This window comes from Somniosus microcephalus, chromosome 3, assembly GCF_052327205.1.
Source record: "Somniosus microcephalus isolate GS21.2 chromosome 3, FLI_Smic_1.0, whole genome shotgun sequence".
Classification (NCBI taxonomy): Eukaryota; Metazoa; Chordata; class Chondrichthyes; order Squaliformes; family Somniosidae; genus Somniosus; species Somniosus microcephalus.
The window spans coordinates 334621296-334635963 of NC_140989.1; the positions used below are offsets into that span (position 1 = coordinate 334621296).

General features: G+C 42.4%; 1 protein-coding gene across 19 annotated transcripts in view; it reads right to left on the reverse strand.

The window, feature by feature from the left end:
- Window positions 1-14668, reverse strand: part of st3gal3a (ST3 beta-galactoside alpha-2,3-sialyltransferase 3a) — a 723997-nt gene that overhangs the window by 130064 nt on the left and 579265 nt on the right. The window contains exon 11 of one of the 19 annotated variants that reach the window (XR_015077713.1): window positions 9597-9698. The exons of the other annotated variants lie outside the window; for them this stretch is intronic. The gene's annotated coding sequence lies outside the window, so the exon portion shown is untranslated. The remainder of the gene's footprint in view (window positions 1-9596; window positions 9699-14668) is intronic. 19 annotated transcript variants of the gene reach the window in all.

Here is a 14668-nt window from a genome sequence, read left to right on the forward strand (position 1 = left end):
TCCAACAATCCCCGTTTTCAAATTGGATCTCCTGTATCTTTTTTCTTTTTCCTATCTTACCCATATATGCCTGCCCTTTTTTCTTATATGGGCTTTCCCTGTGCTTTTTTTAAACCAATGCATGCCTTTGTTCTTCTATTATCTTTGCTTTGCCCCACTGAGATAATATTTGATATCATCTAACAATTCCTGCTTTTTCATTATGGAATTTGCAGGTCATTCAATCCATTAACTCCCTCTCTGTGATTGGAGTATCTGTAATCTTCCTCCTTTCATTTTCTCTCTGCTGTCCTACAAAAGGGACTTGATTGTCTTTCAGTTTTCAGTTCTGAGAAACGGTCTTGGATCTGAAAGATTAACAGTCTTTTCTCTTTAAGATGCTGACTGATCGGTTATATATTTCGAGCATTTGTTCCAAATGACAGTATCCTTGCACTCTTTTTGTATAGGTGCAACATTTTGGTAATGCTTTACCAACAGTTTATCTATACTTAGGAACTGAGCTATGATCTACTGTCAGTTCAGTGCTAGATAAAATTATGTGCATGAGTTGAACTGTAATATTGTGCAGTACATACGCAATGCATGAGAGTTGATATGCCAAAACTAAATGGCACTCAATTCGTGTCACTGGTCGATTTACACAGCACCCTAATAAGGATGAGTACAAGTATCAATGCAGGATCAGGATGCATCTGTGTTCCTCATTGGTAGTGTGGTTAAGGAGCTTGGTTTGGCTTTATAATACAATTTGGAACCTTTGGAATCTGACACCTAAAGCAACTCAGACTCATTGCTGCTTTTTAACATGATCTATTAAGAGTAATGCAGCACCACCTTGTGAATATTACCTGTTCCTTTTGTCTCCAGAGGGGACACATCCAGATGCACAAAAATACACACCTACTCTACTGGAGTTGTTAATAAATCTCTCCAGGTTAACCTAAAAGGATTCTCAGTCAGGGCCAGGAAAGGAGAATATTTTATTACACTTGTTGCATTGACTAAATTAACACGAGTGAAGAAGTCAAGAATGTTTCATCGTGGGAGGAAGAAAAATCACAGTACACTGGTCACAATAATATCATAATATAAAAGCACTGATAAACCACACTGTACCAGTACCAACAATTAAATTTATTATGTTGAGAAATGGCATCAGCCAGAACCTAATAATGCTGTCCCATGTAGGCTGTCATTGTGGCACACTGCTAAGACACCTATCATTGGGGCAATGTGGCCTTTTTCATTTATTACAACGAAGTTGCTTATTTCCTGTCTCTATAGCCTGTGATGAACATGGAAAGCAGAAGCCTGCTGTTGTCCAGTAACAGCTTGCACAGGATAACAAGCAAAGTCCCACACGTCAATGTTAACTTCTGACAAGTCAGCACATACTGCCTCCCGAGAGCCATTCAATAAATGCAATGTGCTAGCCAAGAGGCCTATGTGGCCAAGAGGCTAACATCCTTCACACCTCATAAAGCTTTCATATAGCAAGCTTTGAAGACATAGCCAGCACATTTGCTCTCTGCCCCGCAAATGCAAAATACAGGATGTTTTTAGGAAAAACAAAATACAAAAAACCCTTAGAAGATATCCCAAGTACTTGCAAGTGAAGGTGAAATTGAAGTCTTGCCAAAATTATCACAACAGCACTGATGTGTAACTAATCCTCTCCAATTCAATCTGTTTAACACAATGGAGTTAAGAAACAAGAGGAGAGCTGATGGATTTCAGTGTGATCTTCTTTATTCACAAAAGATGAATAGCACATCAGTGCCAAACTTACTGGTCTGTCATGTGCAGTTGGGTCAAAGTTTGTAGGGAATAAATAATCTTGCATCATACTAGGAGTTTTGGAAGCATGATGTTGTTCCTTACTCTTTATGATTAGTTCTGAGATCCTGTTCATCTCTCAAAATGGGCAGACAGGGCTTTGATTTAATACCTTACCAGTGCTACACTGCCATGTGTTGTCAGGAAGAAGTTAATTTAAAAGCAAGTCTAAAAATTAATTGCTCTCAGCTTAGAAGCAATTGTTTCTGTAATCCTTCTTATTGACAAATTCATTTATTTTACACACATATATATACGTGTATATATATTCCCCTTTGTAGATTGCCTCATGCCACACATCACGTAGCTGAGAGGACACAAGGCATGCAACTTGCTTGCAGGATTCCGTCAATGCTGCTCGATAACCAGTTGCTCGATAACCAGCTGCTAGTTAGTACAAGAGACTAGGGCATGATGACGAATGAAATGGTTCAGCTGAGAATAGAAACATATGGAGAAATCATAGCAATTTAAGGGGAAGCTAGATAAACACATGAGGGAAAAAGGAATAGAAGGGTATGTTGATGGGGTCAGAGGAAGAAGGGTGGGAGGAGGCTCGTGTGGAGCATAAACAGTGGCATGGACTCGCTGGGTTGAATGGCTTTTTTCTGTGCTGTAAATACTATCTAATACTATATGTAAAACACCACTGAGCTGCACCAGCAGGCTTCCCTATACAGCGCCGTTTATCTCCACTCAAATCAAGACTTAAATTATTCTATTGTTATGAACATTTACTTCCTACAACAATGTCTACTTTTAATGTTGCCCCTGCTCTCAGGAACCCTGGAAGCCAAGCTTAGCTTCTGTCAAAAATGTCTACGTTCAAACTCTAACAGTCCATATTAAGACACAAATCAAGTCCCCCAGGTCATGCTTGAACCCACAACCTTCTGGTGCGACTGCTACTGAGTGAACCAAGGAACACCTCCCTCTTCTGTCATATGATATTCTGTTATGTGACGGGATAATCAGTATAGTAATTTACAACTGTATGTGCTACTTATAAGAATGTATGGAACCACTCAACCCCTCCCTATGTGCAGCCCTATCTGTAGGAAATTGCTCTGTAAATGAAGCAATAATCTATGTAAGAGAGTAGAACTGGTTAATCAAAGGACAAAGAAATGTCTTCAATTTTTTTTACAGATTCGTTCATGAGCTGTGGGCATCACTGGCAAGGCCAGCATTTATTGCCCATCCCTAACCACCCTTGAGAAGGTGGTGGTGAGCCGCCTTCTTGAAAAGCTACAGTCTGTGTAGTGAAGGTACTCCCATAGTGCTGTTATAGGGAGGGAGTTCCAGGATTTTGACCCATCGACGATGAAGGAACGGCGATATATTTCCAAGTCAGGCTGGTGTGTGACTTGGAGCGGAACTTGGAGGTGATAGTGTTCCCATGTGCCTGCTGCCCTTGTCCTAGGTGGTAGAGGTCACGGGTTTGGGAGGTGCTGTTGAAGAAGCCTTGGCAAGTTGCTGCAGTGCATCAACTTGGTCTTGGATGGTGTCGAGCTTCTTGAGTGTTGTTGGAGCTGCACTCATCCAGGCAAGTGGAGAGTCACACTCCTTGTGTCTTGAAGATGGTGGAAAGGGTTTGTGGAATCAGGAGGTGAGACACTCGCCACACAATACCTAGCCTCTGACCTGCTCTTGTTGCCACAGTATTTATGTGGCTGGTCCAGTTAAGTTCCTGATCAATGGTGACCCCCAGAATGTTGAACGTCAAGGGTTAGACGCTCTCTTGTTGGAGATAGTCATTGCTTGGCACTTGTGTGGCACAAGTTATAAACTAGTATATGACTGTAATGTCATTGCCACCAATTGATTATAATCGTATGGGAATTCCTAAAGCCCCTCTCTTCCAGCATCACTGCAGCATAGTGGATTCCCCGCTAAGGTCAGAGACCTCATCCCAAATACCTGAGAAAGGGTCATTTGTACATGCGGGGCAGACGACTGGGGCCTGCAAGATGCGTGTCAGTGACAGCCGTCCTGGTCTAAGTCGATCCACTCTTTTAAGGCAGTGTAGCGCTTTGCTGCTCCAACTGAAATACCACTGAGGCTCAAATAGGCCAAAGAATTTTAGTTTTTTTTTAAAAAGTCTTTGGCTCTCGCTGGAGCCACACAAACTAGAAAATGTGATCAATCCAGTCTTAGATTGATTACCTTATTCTAGTAAAGGTTTGAAGCCTTCTAAAGGACCTCAAAGTGACTCATGCCAGATCTCACCTGGCATAAGTTCCATTGAGGCCTTTCAAGGGCATAAAGGGAGGAATTTCCCAGGGTAGCCTGGGATCTCACCGACACAACCCTTGATGTAGGGGTGGGGGGCAGGCAGAAGATCTGCCCATGGCCCCTTCCTTAAAGCTCTGCCCTAAATGGGACAGAACCCACCGGACTGGGATTCTGGCCCATATTCTGGACACCCTCTGGTGGAAATGGGGCTTATAAGTAACTCCAGAAATTTTGGGGCCAATATTTTTTAAAGTTTGCAACCGCAAAAATAAATGTTCCTTGATATCTGTGGACTCTGGCTCAAATTGACTGCAGCTAATGCTGATGTCGCAGCTGTAAGATATTCTTATTTTAGCTATGGAAAAAACCCTAACACTGAACTGCCAGAGTCTGGGAACCAATCAGATGCCTGGAAAAGTGCCCATACATAATTTAATTGCTATTTAATATAAATGTGTAAACAGTGTAACAGCAACACCAAAAACTGGGATTTATGTAACACCTTTTACGTAAAGAGTGTCCCAAGACTATTCACAAAAAACATAGGGAAAATGCCAGGATGGGTGACCAAAACATAATCGAAGAGATGGGTTTTCAGTAGGTTTTTAGAAGGTAGAGAGAGTGATCGAGAGGTGAACAGATTTAGGGAGAGAGTTCCAGAGAGCAGGACCAACACGACTGAAGGTTCTGCCACTGATGATAGGGTGATGGGGTGTGCGGGGGGTGATGGTGGAGGGAAGAGGAGGCATAGAAGGCCAGTGAGAGAGAAACAAAGCATTTGGGAGGGGGTATATGCAATGTTCCCCCTAAGGTGCGTGGCCGCGCATCAATCGGCAGGTCCCGCACAGGCCGATCACAAGCTGCTGCCGATGAAGGAGACCGCACATGCGTGGCCACTGCAGCAAATTTAAAGGGAACGTGCATGGAAAAAAAATTAGAGGGAACATTGGATATATGGTTGGAGGAGATTGCAGGCAAGCCCATGAAAGAAGTTATAGACAAGGACAAGGATTTAATCAATTAATTTGGGAACAGGAAGCCAATTAGGACCAGCAGGAACAATGGTAATGGATCAGGGGACTTGGTGCAGGACAGGGTGCATGCAGCAGAGTTTTAGACAAGTTGGAGCTTATGGAGGGTGGCAAGGAGAGCGTTAAAGTAAGTCAAGTCTAAAGCTGACAAAGGCATGTGCATTCAGATCATTAGAATGCTTTAAAAGTATATCTCTTAAACATTGGCAGATCCAGTGCATCACAATTTAGTTAAAGACATTCATTCAGCCTGGGTTTATCTTGTTTGCATGTTTAATGGAAGATGTTAAAGCACATAAAATGGCACAAGTGTCAGCTCGTTCTAAAATATGTTTTGGTGCAAAAAATTAATTGTTCTGTTGTCAGAAACAGCAGCATTTGCCACATAATCAGTCTGTTTTGTTTTCACATTGTGTGCTATATCACCACTAATAAATTTTACTGGGTAACCCAATCCCCTGTGTTCCGTGCCTGCTGGGTGTCCAGTACAAAAGAAACCTTCATGGTAACTGGAGAAATGGAGAGCAAAGCACTTACTCAGAACAGCAGAACAGGGGGCAGTTTAAGAACTGCATTTTAACTGGGAGAGGAGAGCTGACTTTTCAGAGATAGGGAATGAGTGCTTTCTCTCAAACTAATCAGATGCATTTAGAGTCACTCGTGCAGGCAAGTCAATGTAAGGTGCCTCCAGTCTAAAGGTCCTTGATAAAGTATCCTGTGATCATTGCACATTATACACACAGTGCTGAGGGGAGGGAAATTGATGCTGTAACTAAATTCCTAAAGTACTGCTGGGCCATTTTCAAAACTCTAACAAGCTTCAGAATTTTCAGTTTACTCACTCCCCACAGTGAGATTACATTTGATTTGAAATGGGGAGATAATGGTTGCACTCTCAGCAAATGCCTGGTCCTCTATCCTAATTTAATTCATAACCTAGACACAATACTAAATTACCAACCTGTTAGATATATTCTTTTCAGATATTGCAACTTTTGAAAACCCATTTCATTAAAAATTCAATAAACAGATCCTGTTTATGACCTCGCGTTGCCTTACACCTGGTTTTGCATTGGACAGTTTGCATTTACAAAACTTATCAAATGTAAATTGTGCACAAATGTCTGTTATTTAAAATAAAAGTGAATTTTTCAGCTTTTCCGTGTATTTTTGTCTTATAAATTAGCAATTTTCAGACAAAGCAATCATCAGAACCCAAGCTGTGATCCTGGTCTTCTGCCACTCCCCAATCTTGCCCTGTGTCTGTTTTCAAATTGGGCAAAAGGTGGCACCTTATTATAACTGCAAAATACAGATCTTTTCACACTTATTATGCATGGGACACCAACTCCGTTCATTTTAGGATTGCAATTTAGTCTAGTTTGCATGGAGCTGGTGTTTTCAACTCAGATTTCATCACCGCTCTTAGAAATACTGCATGCAATTAAGGTGGGCTAGCGTGCAGTACCAAAACTCTTTCTACCAATAGTCAGCTTCAATACGGCAAAAAAACTGAACAGATTTAAGTTTTGATTTCCCAGTTTTGGGGGTGCAACGGGGGGGAAGGGAACCAGCTTGCACTCACTGTGCTGTCATACGCACCTACACTGCTAAAGTGGTCTGTTGATCTCGCCCAATTCACAAAGTCAGCTTATTTAAATAACTTGAATGAGCTTCTTGCACAGACAGCATTCTGCAGGGGGTTCTTTGGATTTGGGAGCATGCCACCCGCAAATGGCTGCCACTCAAACTTAAAAGGATGCAGCCACTTAAAGGTAAGAAATTGCACTGGATGGGGGCACAAATTACTTCAGCCTTTAGTAAGGCTGAAAATATTTGTCAGCCTTTCCAAATGGTATTTGGAGGGGGAAAAAGTAGCAAATACGAAAGCGAAGGTAAATCCAATGTTGATGCATGAAATGGAGTCTATGGGCAAGTGATGGAGTGGCACAGCCCCCCTGATTCTGTGTTTGATGGTTGCTGAAGTGAACATGTTGGTGCATGAATTAGATGCAAAGTAGCTTGTCCTAACTGGCACCCCAGAGCACCCTCCCCAGAAGGCGGTGTTGCACCATACCTAGTAGAAAGTAATAGTGAACACCATCTACAATACCTGTAGTTCCTGAAAACAGAGGTGGGTTACTGCAGCATTCTTTCAGGGGTCTGGAAAGGTAAGACTAACAAACAGTACTACAGACCAGGTAGATGGCACATGCTACTAAAGTTGACACTGTCATCCGGTTTCAGTTACTGCTCACTCATGCCAAGCATTCATACAAGCTTCAAGCTCTACATGCATACTCAATACTCAGCAGAGCACATAGTCAAGATGCAACATATAATAAAAAACCTTGCCACAACACATCTTCCAAGGGCTTCAGGTTGGACACATAGCAGCAAACAATGTCTCCGTGCATTTTGGGAAATGCACCAAAGTGACAACCTTGGGCATGTGGGTCATGGTGTTCAGAGGGAAAGGAAATGAAGTGCTTACCATGTTGGCCAATGTATCAGTCACCTTTTCAATGCATCAGGTGGTCAGCACAGTGCCTGATACTGCAATGTGAGCTGGGACTGAGCCCTAAGCGTGACAATGGTGGACAGTGGTGATCTAGCCAGACATTGGTACTGCCATCCCTATGTGGCAAGTTGGCTGCAGGTGTTTGGCTGACCTGTGGCAAGATAAGGCAGTTGTTGTCCTGTGTGATTGGGAAGTATGTATGCTAAGGGCTGCAGATAGGTCTGGGGCTCATTGATATTTCATCTTGTACCACCTCTAGCAACATACTGAGATGCTTTATCAGCAAACGTATCTTAAGGAGTGAGCAATTTTTTTCTGCAAAATCTTTATTCATAAAAATGTCAGGAATATGGATTTTAAAAAGTCTTCTCAATAACACTGCACTAAAAAGGTACTGTATACATTACAAAACAAACGGTTCCAAAGTCTATTTAACTGCTCTTGCACTCATGGAGCTTCCTTTGTATCCATTCAAATTGGGCGCATAAAGCAAACATAAAGCAAGTGGCGTTCACTGAAATATATTTGCATCAAATCTGGGGCCTTACGGAGGCTTTTGCCGGACACTTCAGCTCACTAATAATAGGACAGCAAGGAATTGCAGCCCTGACAGAAATTGGCATGGTACTTCAACTCCCAATTCCCTACTCTCGTTGTGCATCTGCTGTCTTTGGGTAGAGGATCGAGGGATCAATCCCTTTAGAATAATGGGATTGAGGGTAATAATAAAATGATTCTGGAAATTCATAGAATGATTGAACTTCTGTATTTATCTTTGTGACAGAAATGCTTGGAGCAAAGTCTTAAAAATAAATTATCGTGCAGGGTATCTATACCGCCAGACTAAAAACTAGTGAACCAGGGTTTTTTTTACAACATTTCAACAACTTTTACTGATACCAGCTTTTTATTTCCAGATCTTTTAAAAAACTGAATTCAAATTCTCAAACTACTACGGTGGGATTTGTACTCATGTTCAGATTATTCATCTAGACCTCTGGATTACTAGTCCAATAACAATCAATACACTACCATACCCGCTAGTAATATAACAATTCTATAATGGACATAATCATTACACATAGAATGCTGTACAATCCTCACTACAGATGAAAGCACTGTACAGGAAACTTTGGTTTATCCGGAGGTTGTATGTCCGGAAACCTCGATCTACCGGCAGAAATCAGGAGCCGTTTTGTTAGGTTTTTCTTCTTCTCGTGGCTTTTTTTTCAACAGTCAGGCTCTGCAAAGTCTCTCTGAAGCTGTTGCTAAGCTACAGAGACGCTTCTAAGGTACGGCCTACTGTTTAGAAGCTGTTGGAGCTGCAAATCTCCGTATGCTTCAACATTAACGCTGGTATATCCGGCAGTTTTGATAGATCGGCAACAGCTCGGTCCCGTCGGTGCCGGATATCACAAAGTTTCCTGTATTAGTCTTACACAGAATGTGTACCTATGTCAAGTAGCAGGGGTTGAAAGAAGCCCTGTGCATATGTTGTGGTATTTACCAGTTTGTGTTAAAATTTATATTTTTGTTGGATCATTACACTTGTTGATTAGAGTATTCATAAAATTTAACCACCTGTAAATATGAACCAGGTCATAACCCATTTCAGCTCCCAGATATCCTTACACAACTGCAGAATATAAGGGCATTGCTACAATATGTGCAACAGTATACCATTTTCACCATGTATTCTGTTTATACCACAGATATAGGGAAATCTGGCTTAAAACAAAATAATTTGATTCATTTTAATTTTGCTTTAGCTTTTGTGTGGAATATTACACATATAGGAGATTTCTTCTGCGCACCATGTATAACAAAATCACAGACCAGCGTATAAAGAATGGGTTCAAGAGTTTGTTACAGACAACACACAGAGAAAGTTTTCTGCATATAGTATGATTTAGTGCTTCCTTTTATCTCAAATGCTCAAATACATTTTATCTCTTTCCAGAATTGACTACCTGTTATCTTGAAGATTCCACTTAGTGGCAATGAAGTATTATATTTCAGTTCCAACCTCCACATCTTTCATGAGTGAGCCATAGAGTTCAAGTAAATATTGACTTGAAGCAAAGGAAAAAAACAAAATACATTGGCAAGTTAGTCAATTCTGAATCTCAATTGCCTGAGAATGAATCAGACCAATCTTGCCTAATAACGATTTAAAAATCAGAATGTGCATGAATACAGTATATAGTGGGAAACTAGGGCTTAAAAAAATAAATAGCAAGTAATTTTGACAAGTGTAATACATCATTTGTGAATGTCTTTTTTGCCTCTGTAACTACTGCATACAGTCATTGCCTCGTAATGGTTTCTGAGCTGGAGTGAGGTGGATTACTCTTAATAAACGCACTACTGCAAGAACTGCTCAGCACCAGGCAGTAAAATGATCAGATGTTTTTGTCTTTTTAAACTAAACTAGTAAAATCAGTTTAAAATATTTATATATTCCAAAGTAAACAACATTCCCATTCCATAGAAAGACTCCCTTGTTGTGAAATAAGCTTTAACCAGGGAAACTAAACACCTCAATTGCAAATCTCTTGTACAGCTTTTTATCAGATGCTGGATAAAAACTGTATTGCCCCTATTAAGTGGGATCCTCTATATCTATAGTAGCAAGAGGAAGTTCAAAAGGGAATAAGTACATGTGAGAATTTTAGAGCACAGGAACATCTAATATTACAAAATGCTAAAAAACCACTTACATCCATGTTGAGAGCATCCTTGACTTACAGGCCAGAACTACTCAGTTAATGCCTTGCGGTTGCAGTTAATGCTAGCGCAGGGGTGGGAGCCTCAACACAAAAGGGGTAATTTTTTGCTTTGCACTACCGACAAGGAACCTCACCTTGCTAGGAGTGCAAATTTGTATATGATTCACTTAATTTTACAACAATTTAATGGTTGGATAACCATGCATACTGTGTGCTTTCCAACGTGCACTCACAGTGGATCAGGCTCCCCACTGACAGCGCAACTATCAGAAAATTACCCTCAAAGTAATATTGTATTTTAATAATTATTCACTGCACGTCATTTAGGAGACATACCAAAGAAACAGCACATATTTCAGGCAACTATCAACTGAGAGCTACTAATCTTGCCTGGATTAAACAATGTGCTTATGTACATCAATCCCCACAATCACCTTTGTGCATCATTGATTTGATACCTGATTGTCATTTAATTTGTTCTAAGGGGTATTATGACATTACTTTGGCAGAACTCCCCAGACAGGATATGCCAAGTAGATTCGCACAAGTATCATCTTCCAACATTCGATGGAATCTGGAACAGTACCCATGGATTGGAGAGTAGCTAATGTTACCCCACTATTCAAAAAAGGTGGTAGAGAGAAAACGGGGAATTACAGACCCGTAAGCCTGACATCGGTAGTGGGGAAAATGCTAGAGTCCATTATAAAAGATGTAATAGCAGAGCACTTGGAAAACAGTGACAGGATCGGACAAAGTCAACGTGGATTCACAAAAGGTAAATCGTGCTTGACTAATCTACTGGAATTTTTTGAGGATGTAACTGATAAAATAGATAAGGGAGAACCAGTGGATGTGGTGTATCTGGACTTTCAGAAGGCCTTCGATAAGGTTCCGCATAAGAGATTAGCGTGTAAAGTTAAGGCACATGGGATTGGGGGCAAGGTATTGACTTGGATAGAGAACTGGTTGGCAGACAGAAAGCAAAGAGTTGGAATAAACGGGTCTTTTTCCGAATGGCAGGCAGTGACTAGTGGGGTACTGCAGGGATCGGTCCTTGGACCCCAGCTATTCACAATATATATATAAATGATCTGGACAAGGGAACTAGATGTAATATCTCCAAATTTGCGGACGACACAAAGCTGGGTGGGCGTGTGTGCTGTGAGGAGGATGTCGAGAAACTCCAGTATGATTTGGACATGTTGGGTGATTGGGCAGAAACATGGCAGATGCAATATAACTTGGATAAATGTGAGGTTATCCACTTTGGTGGCAAAAACAGGAAGGCAGGTTATTATCTAAATGGCAATAGATTGGGAGAAGGGGAAGTGCAATGAGACCTGGGTGTCCTTGTGCACCAGTCGCTGAAGGTAAGCATGCAGGTGCAGCAGGCGGTTAAGAAGGCAAATGGTATGTTGGCCTTTGTAGCGAGAGGGTTTGAGTACAGGAACAAGGATGTCTTGCTGCAGTTGTACAGGACCTTGGTGAGACCACATCTTGAGTATTGTGTGCAGTTTTGGTCACCTTATCTGAGGAAGGATGTTCTTGCCATGGAAGGAGTTCAGCGAAGATTCACCAGGCTGATACCTGGGATGGCAGGAATGACGTATGAGGAGAGATTGGATCGATTGAACTTGTACTCGCTGGAGTTTAGAAGAATGAGAGGGGATCTCATTGAAACTTATAAAATTCTGACAGGACTGGACAGACTAGATGCAGGAAGGATGTTCCCGATGGTCGGGGAGTTCAGAACCAGGGGACACAGTCTAAGGATAAAGGGTAGGCCATTTAGGACAGAAATGAGGAGGAATTTCTTCACCCAGAGAGTGGTGAACCTGTGGAACTCTCTACCACAGAAGGCGGTGGAGGTCAGTTCATTAAATATATTCAAGAAGGAGTTAGATATATTTCTTAAGGCTAAAGGGATCAAGGGGTATGGGGAGAAAGCAGGGACCGGGTACTGAATTTGGATGATCAGCCATGATCGCATTGAATGGTGGAGCAGGCTCGAGGGGCCGAATGGCCTACTCCTGCTCCTATCTTCTATGTTTCTATGTTACTACAAACTAGTACTAACAAATGAGGTGTATTGTCTGTATTATCTGCAGTGAGATCCTTAACGTGTTTTCTCTTCAGAGGGAACAGTATTGTCTCTTGAGACACTCAGATTGTTCTCTTCCCTTAAAGAGAGAATTTTGCCTAGCAGTAACTCTTAAAATTGAACAGTTTTAATTATGACTAAATCTAATGTACTTTTTTCTCCCTACCTATATCTGATGATTTTGTGTGACTATTGTTGTTTAAACAGTGAATAGTGATAACAATGTAGGTGAAAACTGGCTTGGAGTTAGTAAGCCAAGAGTATCAGGGAGCTGATTGAACAGCAGCGAGATACCATTGTTAACATAGAGATGTAGGTTGGAATCTGGTCTGAATTCATGAGAGTAAAGTTTCCCCCTCTGTAGTGGTTTCCTGTTATTTTGGGCAATCTCATCCCTGCTCCTAATGGGTATAGAGCAAAAATATTACCTACAATTTGGCATATGTCAGCACTAAATTATCAATCTTGCTCAGAAAGGTGGCTTTAATGGAAAATTAAAAAAGTGATTTTGGTGCAGCAGGGAATGCTCTTCTGCATTTGGAGTTAATGCCTTTTATTGGGCAATGTGAAGGGAGGCTCACTCCATACCTGGTCTATGCTGTAGCTGACCTGGGAGTACTTGATGCTCACAATGAGTGCCCAAAAGGATAATCACTACAGCAGTGACATCAAATAAACCAACAGACGTAAAAAACAATGTTAATTATAGTCCTTCCAGATTTTTGTAAGTGGTGCTGATAGTTATATCCCAAGAGTCCAACTTTATTAGTATTAGAACAGGTGATGTTAATTGGACCTACCAACTCTCCATATTCAGAAGACTCACAAGTAAATGTGTGATATCCCGCCATTCTACCTCAGGATTGTGGCCTTAAGCATGTATCCAATTTTTTTTGTTTTGAATCAAACAGTAGATGTTTAAAAAGCTGAAATAAATACAGAAAATTGTAGGAGTCTCTGCACTCCTAGCAAAGAATCTATAAACTCACTAGTACTGTAGTTAACAAACTGAGTTTAATGTACTAAAACTTTACAAAACAAGAAAATGCAGGAGAAGCTCTAAACAGGTCTACTCACTATCACTCCACACGAGGACTGGCTGGAAACGCCCTCTACCTCTGACGTCATGACGTCATCATGTTTCCCGCCATTGGGACGTCACATGACCCACGTGATGACGTCATCGCGTCAGATCGCGATTTTGTCGATCTAGCTCTGTTTAACCAGAGCCAACATTAAAAGGTAATAAACATGATTAAAGGCAATTGTACAAGTCACTGTGAGAGTCTCTTAGTGGCTTTGCCACATACAACCCCCCAGAATTGTCTTTAACGAGAAGAGTCAATCGCTGAGGAGGTCGGACAAGCCTGTTGGACCGACTCCTAAATTCCCGGAGGGGAAAACACTGAGCAGGCGGCGAGCTGGCAGGTAACACGGCGCTGTCAGGTGTGGCGGCGGCCGGCCGCGGCGCGGAGGCGGCGTCAGCTCGATCGGTCGTTCAAGGTCTAAGTCCGCAGGCTTAAGGTGATCGACAGAGGTGTGAGCAGGCTTGCCCCCGACGTTGATCACGAAACTCTTGTCCCCTGCCTGCAAAACCTGGAAGGGCGCTGCATAAGGAGGTGCGAGCGGGGTACGATGGCCGTCTTGGCGCACAAAAACGAACTTGGCCTTTGACAACTCCCCCGGGACGTTGGACGAAGGCAAACCGTGCTGTGAGGTCGGAACTGGGCGGAAACAGCGGGCTGCATCCCGGTGGGTCTCTCTTTGCCTGGTCGCGGACCATGGCCGCGTAGGGGACGGCAGGAATTCACCCAGAACTCGAAGTGGTTGCCCGTAAACCATCTCCGCCGCCGATGACTGGAGATCTTCCTTCAGCGCCGTGCGGAGTCCTAACATCATCCACGGCAGTTTGTCGACCCAGGATGCATCCAGAAGGCTGGCCCTGAGCGACGCCTTCAAGGAACGGTGGAACCGCTCGCACAAGCTGTTCGCTTGCGGGTGATAGGCCGTAGTGCGGTGGAGTTTAACGCCCAACACGGAAACCACCTCATTCCACAGTTCGGACGAAAATTGCGGCCCACGATCCGACGAAATATCCGCAGGGACACCAAACCGGGCTACCCATGATGAAACGAAAGCTCGAGCAACATCCGCAGAGGTGGTGGACGTCATGGGGACTGCCTCCGGCCACTTCGTGGTGCGATCTACC